The 14,073-nt window shown below is 43.2% G+C and overlaps 1 protein-coding gene across 16 annotated transcripts in view; it reads right to left on the minus strand.

Annotated features, from left to right (window-relative positions):
• The window catches only part of dmd (dystrophin), a 177,029-nt gene that overhangs the window by 146,937 nt on the left and 16,019 nt on the right, over window positions 1-14,073 (minus strand). The gene's annotated exons all lie outside the window — the stretch shown is intronic.

Raw genomic sequence — 14,073 nt, forward strand, 5'->3', positions numbered from 1 at the left:
ATTTATGATTCTTGCCAACCGTGTATACACTGTGAATGCTTTTAACCCTGTTCTGTGACCACACTGCCGCCTTATAGACTAAACATTATTAACTCATATGCTGTGAAATCGATTAAGATCCCCGAAGAGTGCACAAATACAATAGGTCATAAATGCAGCAGTGCAAAGGCACTTTTCCATCCAGGCACATTTCCCCCTTTGGTTTTCATCATCCACATATTGTCAATGAATCTTTTCAGCTATTTCGTTGTTGAATAGCAACTGGAGGAGAGGAAAAAATATGTCCACCTAAGTCAAAAAGCCCTGGAGCCCATCGTTGTGGTGTTAATGGTGGCAGTTTATCGGGAATAACTATTAATATTCAAAGATGATGTTAGGAGATCACTGCTGTAGTGCTCCTGCATCTTTTTCGTCGTATTTTTCTATCAACCTCGACGCTGATGTGTATTTTTGCACCTCTTCCTCTCGGCGTCAAACACCAGTCAAGCTTGGATGTTATACACATACTGATGAATCACCATAACCTTGTCTGCAGGAGTCAAACAAAGAACTCCCTCGATCTTTAGATCTTTCTTCAGCACAGCCAAACTGAAACAAATAGTTATTTTCCTGTGAAATTCTTTATGGTTCTGATCGGTGCATCCAGGGTTATGAAATGTTAATGTGATAATAATGCATCAATACAGTCTCACATTAATACAGTTTTTTAAAAATTAAAATAAAATGTCGGCAGCAGCTAACGTCTGAATTAGCCTCTGGGGAACGATGGGAAATATTTGCGGGCATCTGGTTCTGACAGCAGATATCTGGGCCGAGTGTGTCTTCCATTCCAGTTTCTGCATATTCACATGCAAAATCTGTTTATAGGGATGAATATGTGACAGCCCATGATCAACAACGAATGCATCAATCTCGTGCAAAGTCACAACCACAGCACGCAGGCCAACAACTCACATTACGAGACCCCCTCGAGAGCCATGGTCAGAAGAATACACAACTAAAATAGCTAAGCCAGTCACAGAGCTGGAGCTGATTGCTTGTTGCGTGTGACTGAATGCAAATGTGAATAAGCCCCTCACAACTAAATTCATTTTGACTCTTCTTTCGCAGAAACTTTGCTCCTTGAGAGAAGTTCGTTACATGTTGAGTGGCGCTGTCGCAGGGGACAGAGGGTTGAGAGGATGACTCGGCCGTCAGACTCCAGCAGACATTAATTGCAAAGATGGACAAACACAAGGACAAAACAGGAAGTGGTACTTGACCCTCGCTGTAAAGGACCTTGAGCGCCCCTGCACAGAGCCGAGAGCCGAGGTGCAGGTGCTGACCGCTGGTATTCCTAGAGAAGAAACGTTCACACAGCAACCAGCACAAACAGCAAAGTCAGAACCTGCAAAGAAGAAATCAGCACCTCTGAGTCGCCTCAGCCTGATTCTGAAAACAGGAAAGGACTTTTTGAGAAATGTGTGGGGCACTGCACAGCAGAGCCTGTCATCAGCGTGGAGGATTGTCCCCTACAGCGATGGTCTAAAACATGCTGAGGCAAACAACAAGGTGGTCTGCCCACATGCACACTGCAACACCTGCCACATCAGGGTTCCCTCTCTCTGCGTGGACTGAGCAGGAGAAGTGAGCGGCCTTATCACCAGGGAGCAGGAACACACTGGTGACTTGTCTGAGCAACAACATAGAAATGTTTTGGCCGTGTTTGTCGTGTTTCAGACGTGAGTTTCTCCTGTGAGCCCAGAGGGTCATGAAATACTTGAACAGTAAATGTAAAAACTGATCTCGTCTCACGATGCTCTGTGGTATCGCTCATGTTGCAGATTATCACGTTAAAGGATGATTCAACGATTTGAATCCTGGGATATTTCTCTCCATCACTCTCTGCCCATCAGACGTTTTTTTCCACTTCACCCCTACTCCTCTAATTAACCATCTCGCTCACCCCCCCGCCACCTCTGTCTGTCCATTACACACACAAACACACGCACAAAGAGCTGGGCTATTACATAAACAGTCTCCCAGGATGTGAGGGCCAGGTGATTTATCGAGGGCCTCGGCGATGCCACAATAAGCGAGCCTGTCAATACAATCATCACTTGTGCCAGCACACGCAGACGCGCATACACACACAGACACGGCCTCCGTCGAGCTATTCATGGCTCTATCTCCTGCCAGCGCTCTTTTCGACGGGCTAGACAGATACACACATCCATCTGCTTTTCATTGCTCCATTCTGCCAGCTGCTCCGACCGTCCAGCAATGATAAACAAGATGAGGAATCCGAGCTCTAACTTTCAACCTCCTCCTCCTCCTCTCATTCTCCCTCCATCCTCTGTTTCTCTCACACACACACACACACACACACTCTGACACACACTCCAGTTAAAACCACTGATACTGTGTTTAAAAAAAGACACAAAAACAAACACACAAACAAACCATTTGTTTCTGCACAGAGACAACTGCTAAAACTGAAAGATCTGATTTATACAACAAGTGTCTGACGGTAACTTGTTATTTGGTTTTAATTAGTTATTTGATGCTATAGAAACAGAGTGAAACGTCAGCTTTGGCAGCTGATACAGTCTCATAATTGGTCAAGCACCTCTCTACCACGACTCCACCCCCTGATCGCTCCTCTGCCCAGAGTCTGGCTCCGAATGTGCAAAACGGCAGCGTTGTTATTCTGGGATATTTTGGCTTCATTTTGGATAGGGGTCTGAAGTGAAGAGGCCATCTTTAATATACAGTCTGTGGTTTTCACCTTATAAAGTGAAGAAATCCTCCTTAGAAACTTCTGAATTATTTAAACTACCGCCTCATCCACTCCTCAGTATAACACGAAGAAGAAAAAGGCTGAAATGAACAGACAATAACTGGCAGATTTGAATCAAAGTCTCAGAGATCATTTCAGATTTTGTGACGTGATGAGTTTCCTGAAATAGTGATATTGAGGAAGCTCATTTTTTCCCCTGATGAAATCTGCATTTCTGACAAGGCTCGTTAAACAATTTCTCTGTTCATGTTTCACGTGCAACACCTCAAACGACTGAATTCACTTGAATGGAACTTTTGAGAAATTATGCATCTCGCTCGCATTGCATCCCTGAATTTTTTTAATCACACTGATTACGCCGACAATTACAGGTTACATGACACACTTGTTGCTGATGGAGAGGTCTGCATCGCTCCTCGAGGGGGGGGGCTGGTTTATTGCCGCCTTGTTTCTCATTTCCTCCTCACGAGCTACACTAACCTGCCAAACCAGGCGTGACGAGTGGGCGCTGTCACCAGACAGAGGCAACAGCGGATCATGAGCAAGAAGGACAGGATAGAGTGTGAGGTGGTGGCAGGAAGGAGAAAGAGACAAGAGGGTGACGGGTGAGAGTGTGATTAATACCCAAAGAGGAAAAAGAAGAAAGAAGAGGAAAAAAAATTAAATGATATGGGAGAAAAATAGAACTAGATGCAGGTAGACAGAAAGGTGGAATAACAGAGGGAGATGATGCAAGAGTGAGACAGAGGGAGGGGAAAAAGAGCAGAGGGGGAGTGGGGGTGAGGGCAGCAGAGAGGGAGAGAGAGAGATTACGTCCGTCCTTGTCCAAAGAGGATAATGAGGTGAGTGGAGCTGAGCCACCCAGTGTGGCAAATCCCAGTGTGCACCTGGTGCCTGGGAGGCGTCGTACAAGACAAACACACACTGCCTGACACAAATATACACGACTGCTCCAATTCAGCCCCATTAACACAATATTCAGAGGTCAGAGGTCAGCGACAGCACATTCCTGGACATGGGGTCAAGGACTTTATGTTAGAAGTATTCAGATATTTCAGATCTTTTCAAATCAATCATTTAAATATGTTTAGATTTGGAACTTTGGTCAGACAACGCAACTGATGTGACAGTACTAGAAAATCTTCATTTCCATCCTTTGTTAAGTTTCTCTCCTTCCACTGACTCTAGGTACTTTGCTCAGCTCAGTTACAGAATCAACAGTGACTCATAATGTAGAATCACCCTTTGGCTCCTGATTATCTAAGTTTTCATGCAACGAAGGGACCAAAAACATTTTAAAGTCAAAGCTCTCATAAATAGCCATACTCAGAGTGAATGCAACAACACACACACACACACACACACACACACACACACACACACACACACACACACACACACACACACACAGACACACAGAGAGAGAGGTCAGGGAGGTTAGGATCCAAATGCAGCCTTTATAATTGCTGCCTGTATCGACCAGTGTTAAAACAGAGCTGAAATGCCACGTTTACTCAATGGGATCAGTGTCGGTTTACTTGAATGTTGACCAATGGCACATTTTTACATATTTGCTTCGTTATTTTCCCGTGGCGTTCTAGCTGCACTGTATGAAATGATGAATGTGCATCGTGCTCAGTTTCTCTGTGCTTCCCTTAAATCTCTTCAACGCTTGCATGTGCCAGCAGGGTGTTGTGACAACAGTTTAGACGCCAATCACAGGACAGGAGCCAACAACACTGACAGAAGAGTTTTCAGTGACATCTTGTGTCCAATTTCCTTTCAAAGAATTTTAACACATGAGAAACTTTTTTTTCCATGAAAAAGTTTATAAAGCAAAAATATTTGCATCCTTACATGACGCAAAAGCCTGAAGGGCAACTTAAACAAATTGGAAAATGGTACAGCCTTGTATTGAGCAGTGGGTTCTTTGGATAAGTACTTGTGTTCACAATGACTGTTTGAAGTATCTCCTGTATGTATGAGTACCACGAAGTTATATTTATGCCAGTATTGAATAGGGTATTATCTACAACCATTCTTAAAAATACTGCAAAGCTTATTATTGTATATTCTATATTCCAACAGTAATCCAGCTTCACAATCCTATTTCTATCAGTGATACTAAAAAGTGGGTTTATGGTGATCATATAATAAAGATCTTTCTGATCACCTGAACATTCATAATGAGACGTATGATTGTGATATAGCGTCACTACAAACGTACTCTTTAATGAATATGTTACGGGAGCCATAGTAAAACATCTGCTTGTCTATCTGGAGTTTAAGGGATAAAGCATTGTGCTATGTTTCATCCCCTAAGGATCACATTAATATTCCCACTGGGCCAAACTGTGCTGTGTATCTAAGTATCCCCTCATACATGTCATAAGCAGCTATAGAAGCCTCGTCAGTCCAGAGCCTTCCTTTACATTTACATCCAATAAAATCCGGCTGATCCTTAAGGATCATTTTGTGTTAAGACTTTAGCAAATTATTATTATTATCATCTGACATCTACTCTATGAGGTGGAGCAGGCCCAGACTGATCTGATATTACCTCGTGTATAAAAAGGGTAAACAAAACAAGAGATTAAAAAAAAAGGTGGGGGGAGTGTGTGGGCGAGACAGCACAAACACACACACACACACACACACACACACACACACACACACACACACACACACACACACACACACACACACAGTCTGGATGTCCTCTTTTGCCAGAGCTGCCATTAGACCTCCCTCCTCCTTAATTTAATTACAGTTTATTGGGATGACGGGGAAGAAACCTGCTTTGCCAATGAACCGATACATAATCGATTTACGCCCCATCACAGCAGTAACAGATGACTTGCAATAAAAGAGAAAAAACGCTCACAAACACGCGCTAAATGCTGAGGAATGTCATCCAGCCCATCTCCGCAGGTCCTGTGCGTCACGCAGCCTGTTGGCACACAAGAGTTGATTCACTCCCAAACAACATGAGGATGGTCAGCAGCAGGGATCCACCAAACTCCTGCACCCTGCACGTCCCTGTGTGTGCCAGCTGCACTTCAGCGGCACAAATCAAACCTCGTCCATAGGAGCACAAGCAAATGGAATCACCTCAAGTCCGGGGTGCGCATTTTCAGCCTCACTCGGCGCATCGCCTGCTTCCCGAGCTCTTACCTGGAAACGTGTCATTCTATCCGCGTGCCATTTCGGCTGCCTGTAATCCCGCTGAGCCGAGCCGAGTCGAGGCGAGCCGGGCTGAGCCGCTGTAAAGCTGAATGGGTGAACGTCAGCCGGGGTTTGCGCTCCAAAAATCCCCCCTCAAACCCCGTGCGTAACCGAGCCTCGGAGTATCCAGGTGGACGCGGTTGTTAAATATAGGTGCGTGCGTGTCTGCGTGTTTGGAGATGGACTCCACGGTGAAGGAGTGTGTGTCTGTGCGCTCCCGAGGCTCACACACAACCCGCTGTCCAACAGAGATAGTCCCGGTGGTGTCCCGGTGCGTGAGAAGCTCCCGGTGCCGCTCACAGAGACTCCTCCTCCGGCAGCGGCGCTCCCACCGTCTGGCGTGGTCCGGAGGATAACAGGCAAAGTCTCTCTCTCTCTCTCCTTCACACACACACACGCACACACTGTCTAAGGTGGTTTGCCACAGGAGAGAATCACAGCCTGTCAAACTCAAAGAGTTCACAAGAGGTGAGAGTCACAAACTCCAGCGTCAATACTGATGTTGTTAAAGGTGAATAAAGCAACATAATGATGCTGAGATAATCCTGCAGTTAAATTCTTCCTCCATCAGCAGCAGGATGAGCCAGAGGTCCATGATGAAACACAATACTTTCATCTTCTTTACCACTTTACATTTACTTTCAATTCATATTATTGTCTGACAATGTTAAAATCTAGAAACTCCTCTGTGCAGAAACGATCTAATGAATTGACAATGTTTAATCTGTGTGCAACTGCAGAATAGAAGATGATGGAGGACCACAGTGCAGTGTGTTCATCAGTGGGCAATGACATGTAGAGGAAAGGTGAAGGACTTATTATGCAGAGTGGTTAATTACAGATAATTATATCCTGTGAATGTAATTTGATTTACTGCAAAGTCCTTGTTAAGTAACAAGCGCCACTCGTGAAGAAGTACAGTATCGACAAAGGTGGGTCCTGGATTGTTCCCTGATACCTGAGGTGTTTCTATCATGCTCATTGTGTGTTTAAATAAATACAAGTGCTGCATTTACCATCCTATCCTGATTCAAGTCTATTTTTTAGCTGTAGTGTGTGTGCAGTGACGTTTGCATCGTTTGAAACTGACGTCTCTCAGCATAAATGAACATTTAAGGATTAATTTCTTGATAACTTGAGTAAAGAGGATTTTTTCCCAGCTTAAGTTAAATATGGAGCTACGGTGAGAAACCAGAAAAACATAGATTTTTGTTAAAGTGAAGGCTTCATCACTCAGCCTTATGAGATTCTCTCTTTTGAACGGGGTTTGATATTAAAAGAGAATGAAAACATTCCAAACGCAGCCCATTAGTTTGACTGATGATGCATTATCGTTAATGAAAAATGGAATCGTTTCCAATCCCTCTCTATTCGTTTTGATTAGTTGAATGCTTAGCTGGTTGTTAGCTTCCTTGGTGTCATGATGGATGGTGTTAATTTCTCTGCATTGCCAAAATACAGATGACTACATTACCACAAGTGTTGTATTGCGTAAAGAATTGTCTCCGCACACGGCTAATGGCTTTAATAATCAGCTACAGTTAGTTTTAGTTTCTTGTTCACAATCATTCACTGAGAGAGAGGGCTCTCACAGATGAATGACTCATTTTCAAACCGAGTGTTTGGAAGTGGGAAACAAATTGCAGCCGGTCAAATGGTGTTTTCACAGGCTGGCCCTTCCTCGCTAAATTCCTGATTTGTGCGTTGACTGTTTTCTTGTGACTTTTAACCACATCTGAGTTCCTCTGTGAGTGCAGCCCTGCAGCGGTCAGCACTCTTACACATTCATCAAACAGAACAGTCGCAGCCCAGCAGAATCCTACAAAGCGGAGTTTGATTTTGGTCTAACCAAATGAGATGAAACTTAAATGAGAGACAATTACCAAGAGTGAGGATCTGCACTGGGGTGACTGGATCTCTGCTCAGCTCTGCAAAGTGTATTTTTCCCCTCATGAATAGAATATCAGCTCATTTCCTGGGTCATCTGCTGCTCGGGTAATTGGCTGAATGGCTGAAGGCACACTGAGCACATCCAACCTCCACATCCAGAGAAAGAGCCGGAGAAAAGGGAACAACTTTCAGTGTCACTTACGAGGTATTCTGAGCACCTTTTGTTGTCGCTGCAGCAGAATGAGCTTGATATGAAGCGGGGGAGTTAAGATGCACAAACACTGTGGGGCAATGGACAACGGATGGTTAAGATGACTTGACGGTATGTGAGGCCGTGTCAAGTTAATGCATGGTCTATTGATCAATCACATAGGATTTAATCTGAATCAATACAAATGCAATTAAATGTCCTTTAATTACTATTGGAGCATCTCCTGTTATGGGTTCCTTCATCATTATGGTCACAATAAAAAACCTTATCTGATCAATTAAACTGCAAAAAAAAAATCTGCTATCACACTCTTGATGTTACACTTCATTGGGATTTTGGAGTTAAGCAGTGAAAAAGCTGCTCTTCAGTGTCTTGTGCTGCCAAGTGTGCAGTTAATCATTGTTCTAAACTGCACTGCTTTATAATTCAAAAACTGAGCCAGTCTCATGTCATTGTTTTATTTTGGCAGAATTAACAAGCGGAAATGGACCATTAGTGTAAAAACCATCATTATTTTATGTGTTTTCTTTCTTTTTAACTTAATATATTTCAGTTAAGGTGGAGGGTTTGTTACTGTTCACACCAGTGTACTGCCTTCTTTGAAAGGAATCAGGAGACTGGGAATACTGGGAATATTCCTTCCTTGTTCAGTGAAACTCACATTTTAAAATACACACTGCAACTATTTGGTCGCTTCAGAGCAAAATATATTTCTCAGGAGTTGGTGGCAACCAAAAACTAAAATTTATAAATTTACATAAACTGGACTTTTATTCATGAGGTTGATACAAACATGGCTCCAAACGGATGCTCATGCTGCTCTGTTGAGTGCGTACATAAGAAACTGTTTGTGACACATTAACCATTTCAAAAATATAAGTTGATCATACGCCCGTGCTGCCTCCGTGTGGAAATATTATTTAAGGACATAAGCTTTTGTAAGAGAGATACTTGATGCAATCCAAAGTCTTTCCAAAACAAATGTGCTTCTGTTTCTTTAACTTCACCACAAGCAAGATGCAAATCCTGGTCCCCAGCGTGCAAAGTCCTCCCACCTTCAAACCACCCATCACATCCTCAACACAGCTTTTACTTCACAAATAAAGGCTGTAGGAGCAGTGGCAAAAATTGTGTTTGACTGAGGTTGTTTCTAAACCATGGGTGGCTTCAGACCAAGAGGTTGTTGTGCATCCTGTGGCACACAAACACTTAACACTGGGAATAAATACTGAATTAATATTTGCACTTTGCTTATTAAAAGAATCCTCCTGAGGTGATAAAAGCAGAATAGGTGTTAATGTGTATCCTCCCTGTATTAGAGCAGGAGCAGCCATTATTCACAGACCAGGACGATACCGTTTGTCTGCAATACGAACAAAGCGATCCGTCATATCAAACTAGTTCTGTCAAGCGCAGCCTTATCTATTCAACGTTAGACTCCACTGACAGGAAAATGCACCGAGTGGTGCGAGCGGGACGGCCTGCGCGTGACAGCGAGCGCTCCCAGCGAGTCAGGAGTCATCAGAAACACTGGAGCCAAAGTTAGAAGGACTCCACGCCTCTGATAAGAATGTGTTGTTGTTTACCAGAGGAAAGAAGGTCACATTCACACACGTTCACACACGTTCACACCTGGGAGCTGCCAAAGATATCCACAGTTTTTGCTCTACTGGCCTCTGAGCTCAGCCACATGGGTTTTCAGCTGCTTTGGTCAAGGTTACTGAGGACAGTGTTTCTCCTTTACTGTTAGTACAGATGTTTCCACTTCAGAGTGGTGGGAAGCATCAAATTCAATTAACAACTACAAATACTTCCATTTAATTTTCATTTGAGGAGCTGTTTAGAATCTCTGCTACAACTCTCGTATTGTGACCCAACAGAACGGCCGCCTATTTTGGACGCTGCATCTGAAGACAAGCACAGTGAGGCTTTCCCATTTCAAAGGCTCCCCCGCATGCAGCCGATAGATACAAGGAACGCTCCAACAGGTGGATCCATCTCAGGCCAGCTTATCCAAGGATTCATTGCGCTTCACTGAACTGAGATAATGGCGACAGCAAGTATCATGTACACATGTACATCTCCAACTGCAGCAGGGACAAGCTGGAGAAGCAGATCAGCAATGCAAATTCAGAATTGTCCCTTTTCCATGTCAGTGCATAATCGAAGTAATTTTAATGTAATTTTAAAGTGTTGCTTTAATATTTGTACTTTTGATTGGCACCAGAAGTGCTGAGCTCCTTCACTCAACTAAACTTGTCAAACGTTCACCTCCGCTCTTATGCAACAAACTGCCGCTTCATCACATTTACAGTAACAATTAGAGGGCCCTTTTAAAAACACACACCTCGACCACTTTAAGATCCAGGATGTGCTGTCAACAGTAACTCTGCGGATTTCAGCCTTCAAACTATCACTTAATGACGCAGGAGGAGAGACGGAGAGAGACTCTCGCAGAGGCTGAACTTTAATAATCCCCACAGGGACACGCAAGTTCAAAACAGGTGGAATTAGATATTTAAAAAAGTGGAAGTGAGATTTGTGGGCCGGATTAGAAAACTGAAAGGCCCGGCAGTGACTACAGCTCCCCAGAGAGTGCTAATGATGAGTGGCTTCACATGAGGAACTACTGCATGGGTAGGTTAATGTGAGAAGGCTTGCCTGTATACATAGACTACAATGTGAATAACACTTCAAATAACGGTATAAAAAACTTTGAATAATCCTCTAAAAATCAATTTATCATTTTGTGTTAGATACAGATTAGGGCTTTTATTTTACGGTTAATATTTAGCATTTTTATGATATACCGTTTGATAATATATATATTTACAGTATAAACCTCAAATGTGTTAAATTCACTATTTAGAAATCTGAAGTTTGTTATTTTACATCCCTGCTGTGATCATTAAGGTTGACATGTCTAAACACTTTTCATTAATGACAGAGAAACTAAGAAAAGTTTAGGGATATCTGTGACGTAATAAATCAGCAGCGTTTCTGGGGAAGGTGTCACTTTTAATCTGAAACAATCCCGAGGTGGGCTCGACTTTAAAAAAAGACGGAGAGCATCAATCAGCTCCACTGACAGGACGCCAATTTTATCTTTTCAAAAAAAAAAAACTCCTCAAGTGAGATACAAAGCAAAGAAAACAAGAGACGGAAAAGACAATCGCTGGAGTGAAAACAGTCTGCGAGGAGAACACACCTGTCCTCTCATGCAGACTTTTCAGTCAGTAAATCAGGGATGAACGCAAATATATTCTGTTGCATTGAATTTGAGCAGTTCTACCACACCACCTGTGTTTGTGTAGTTACCATCCATCCGTCTCTTGGAGGATTGATTTGTTGCTGAATATTGTGTTGGGTGCAGCAGCAGCAGTGTTTTAGAGTTCCTCCTGAAGTGCTCCTCAAAAATAAAGCTGGCAGCTCCGCGGAAGTGTCAGACATTCAAGGGAATACTAATTGAAAAGAGGAATTTACTCACAGCTTGATATAAAGGATGCATAATGTTATTTAGGCACTATTAAGTGAGCAACAGCAAGCTGAACTCATCCCATAATAGCCACAGGAGTCTCAAAAGTAAGGATGCAGTATATATGGCTGCAAATGTGAAGTGCTTATTATTTCTACTTTAAACGTCACATTCAAAGGAACAGATTATTTTTAAATCAGTCCATTTTATTAATAGCCACTCTAACAGCATGGCTCTAGGGAAGGCATTGTCTCCTGGTCGGACCATCACTCTGGTCCACACTGAAATATCTGAATTACCTGGGAGATGATTTGTCCCGACAAGAACAGATACGTCCAGATATTGATAATCCTCCTGTCAATCTCTTTAACATGTCAGATGTTAAATTAGAAAAACTCCAGATAATTTCCAGAGCTATTGAGTCAGAGATATAATTATAAAAATAAATTCAAACCCACACCTATGCCCCTGTGAGAAACCCCGCTGACCTGGGATCTCCACACAGATTGTTCCCAGCCGCAGTATGATTGATTGATAAATGATATCAAGTATTCATGGCACTCTTTTATAACCTCAGTGTTTGAACTGTAGCTCTGCTTGTCATGATAGAAAGTGATGGGCAACAGGAAGCTAGAAACACGCAGAGTTTTGTTTCAGCATCCTCCAGGAGACGGGTCAGGCCCCGAAGTGGAGACGATTACCAATAACCGGAGGGCAGCTGGACTGATCCCCAGCTCAGCCTGGAGATTGTATTTCCAGCTGTGATCTCGGGAACGTCTGCTTTTTCATCTGCCGTGCCCAACACGACTGTTTAACAGCCCTGGAGCGAAGCGATGAGCCCCAAATTGCTCCAAGGACGCTGCAGACCCTACACTGGACTGTCTTTGATGAAATCCTCAAGTGTTCAGGCCTACGTGCTCACATCGAGCCTGGTTGGAAGCTTTGAGCAACAAATTCTGGTCCCACGTGTGAGTGCTGAGTCCAGCGACGTCCAGGATCTTATTGTTTCTTCTGTCCTGAAGTGTGTTCCCTGACTCTGTATTCTAATTATCCCTCAGCAGACTTGGGAATAGCACAATGCCATTCGGGGCCTGCTGGCCGTTGCCAGCTTCATGGCTGCCAAACCTAAGAGCGAAATTAATTCCTGCAACACAGTGCATCATTCCCAGCAGCTGAGTGAGTTTGCCTGCATGACACACAACCGTTGAGTTGGCGTGTTGTCAGCTCGCAAACATATGCCTTTATTTACAGCGATCACGAGCGTCATTAAGCGTAGCTATTAGTCAGCCAGCGCAGGAAATGGCAGGGATCCCGTCTGCTCATTGGCTGAGGGACCTCGTTAAGGGGTTTTGATTGGTTTGACAATGACCCCCCTGTGTGTGTGTGTGTGTGTGTGTGTGTGTGTGTGTGTGTGTGTGTGTGTTGGCGGGGGTGACAGATAGGAACACAGCCGGACCAGCTGGCTGGAAATCACTGCAATCTGCCGTCGAGCTGACGCGGGTGCAAACACACAAACACTCACGCGCATTACAAACATTATCTTGCTTCATAGATAAGTACATTAAATTATTTACTGCACATTATATATAAAGAGACGCCATTAACTACTTGAAATGAGAAAAACTGGAAAGAAACCCGGCACAAAAAGTGTTACCAGGAATAAAGAATAAAGATTAGTTATGACATTAAAAGCAAGATTGAGTCATTCGGTAGTGACTGGGCCAAAAATAAATATAACTTAGAAAATATAAGACGTGCCAGCAGTCAGTAATAAAGAGGAACAGACTGATTTGTGTAATTTGGCCCTGACAGTGGAAATACACATTTCCCTGCTGTCCAGCGGTGAAACCACTGGTGTGTGTCTCCTCTTTTCTCTCTCCATGGAGAGGCACAACCATTTGCAGGTCATTAAAATAATTTATTACAATTCTCAATATTCGCTTAATTAAAATTCACTTATCGCAGTTGGGGACTTGAGAGCGGGGCCATTAAGGAGACTGCTCTCTCGAGTGTATGTATAGGAATGTGTCGAAAGTTTGTGTGTTAATGCCAGCACCTGAGAGTGTGTGTGTGTGTGTGTGTGTGTGTGTGTGTGTGTGTGTGCACAGGCACCCGAGTGTGCTTGCATACCAAACTCTTAATTACGAGCTCTCTTGATTAAACCGTACTGAGAGGGAATTCATTTTAGAAAATATTCACGCTCACCATCAGGAGGTCTCTTAACCCTGTAGGCACCAAACATGGAGACTAAAACAAAACATCTTTTTATTGCCTCTTATATCTGATTAACATTAATTCATTTATTTAGCTAATTAACGCACACAACTCCTTCTCCTGCTGATTTGAATGTTTCCAGACTGACTAATAAAACATTAGGATGAAATAAGAACTATGTGCAAAGGTCTCGAACACAAACATTAAGGCTGAATTGATTATATCATGAGAGAGCATGTAAATAAGAAGCTGCGTTGTTTTAATCAAACACAACCGATA

Source organism: Paralichthys olivaceus, chromosome 24 (assembly GCF_024713975.1).
Source record: "Paralichthys olivaceus isolate ysfri-2021 chromosome 24, ASM2471397v2, whole genome shotgun sequence".
NCBI classification, from domain to species: Eukaryota; Metazoa; Chordata; class Actinopteri; order Pleuronectiformes; family Paralichthyidae; genus Paralichthys; species Paralichthys olivaceus.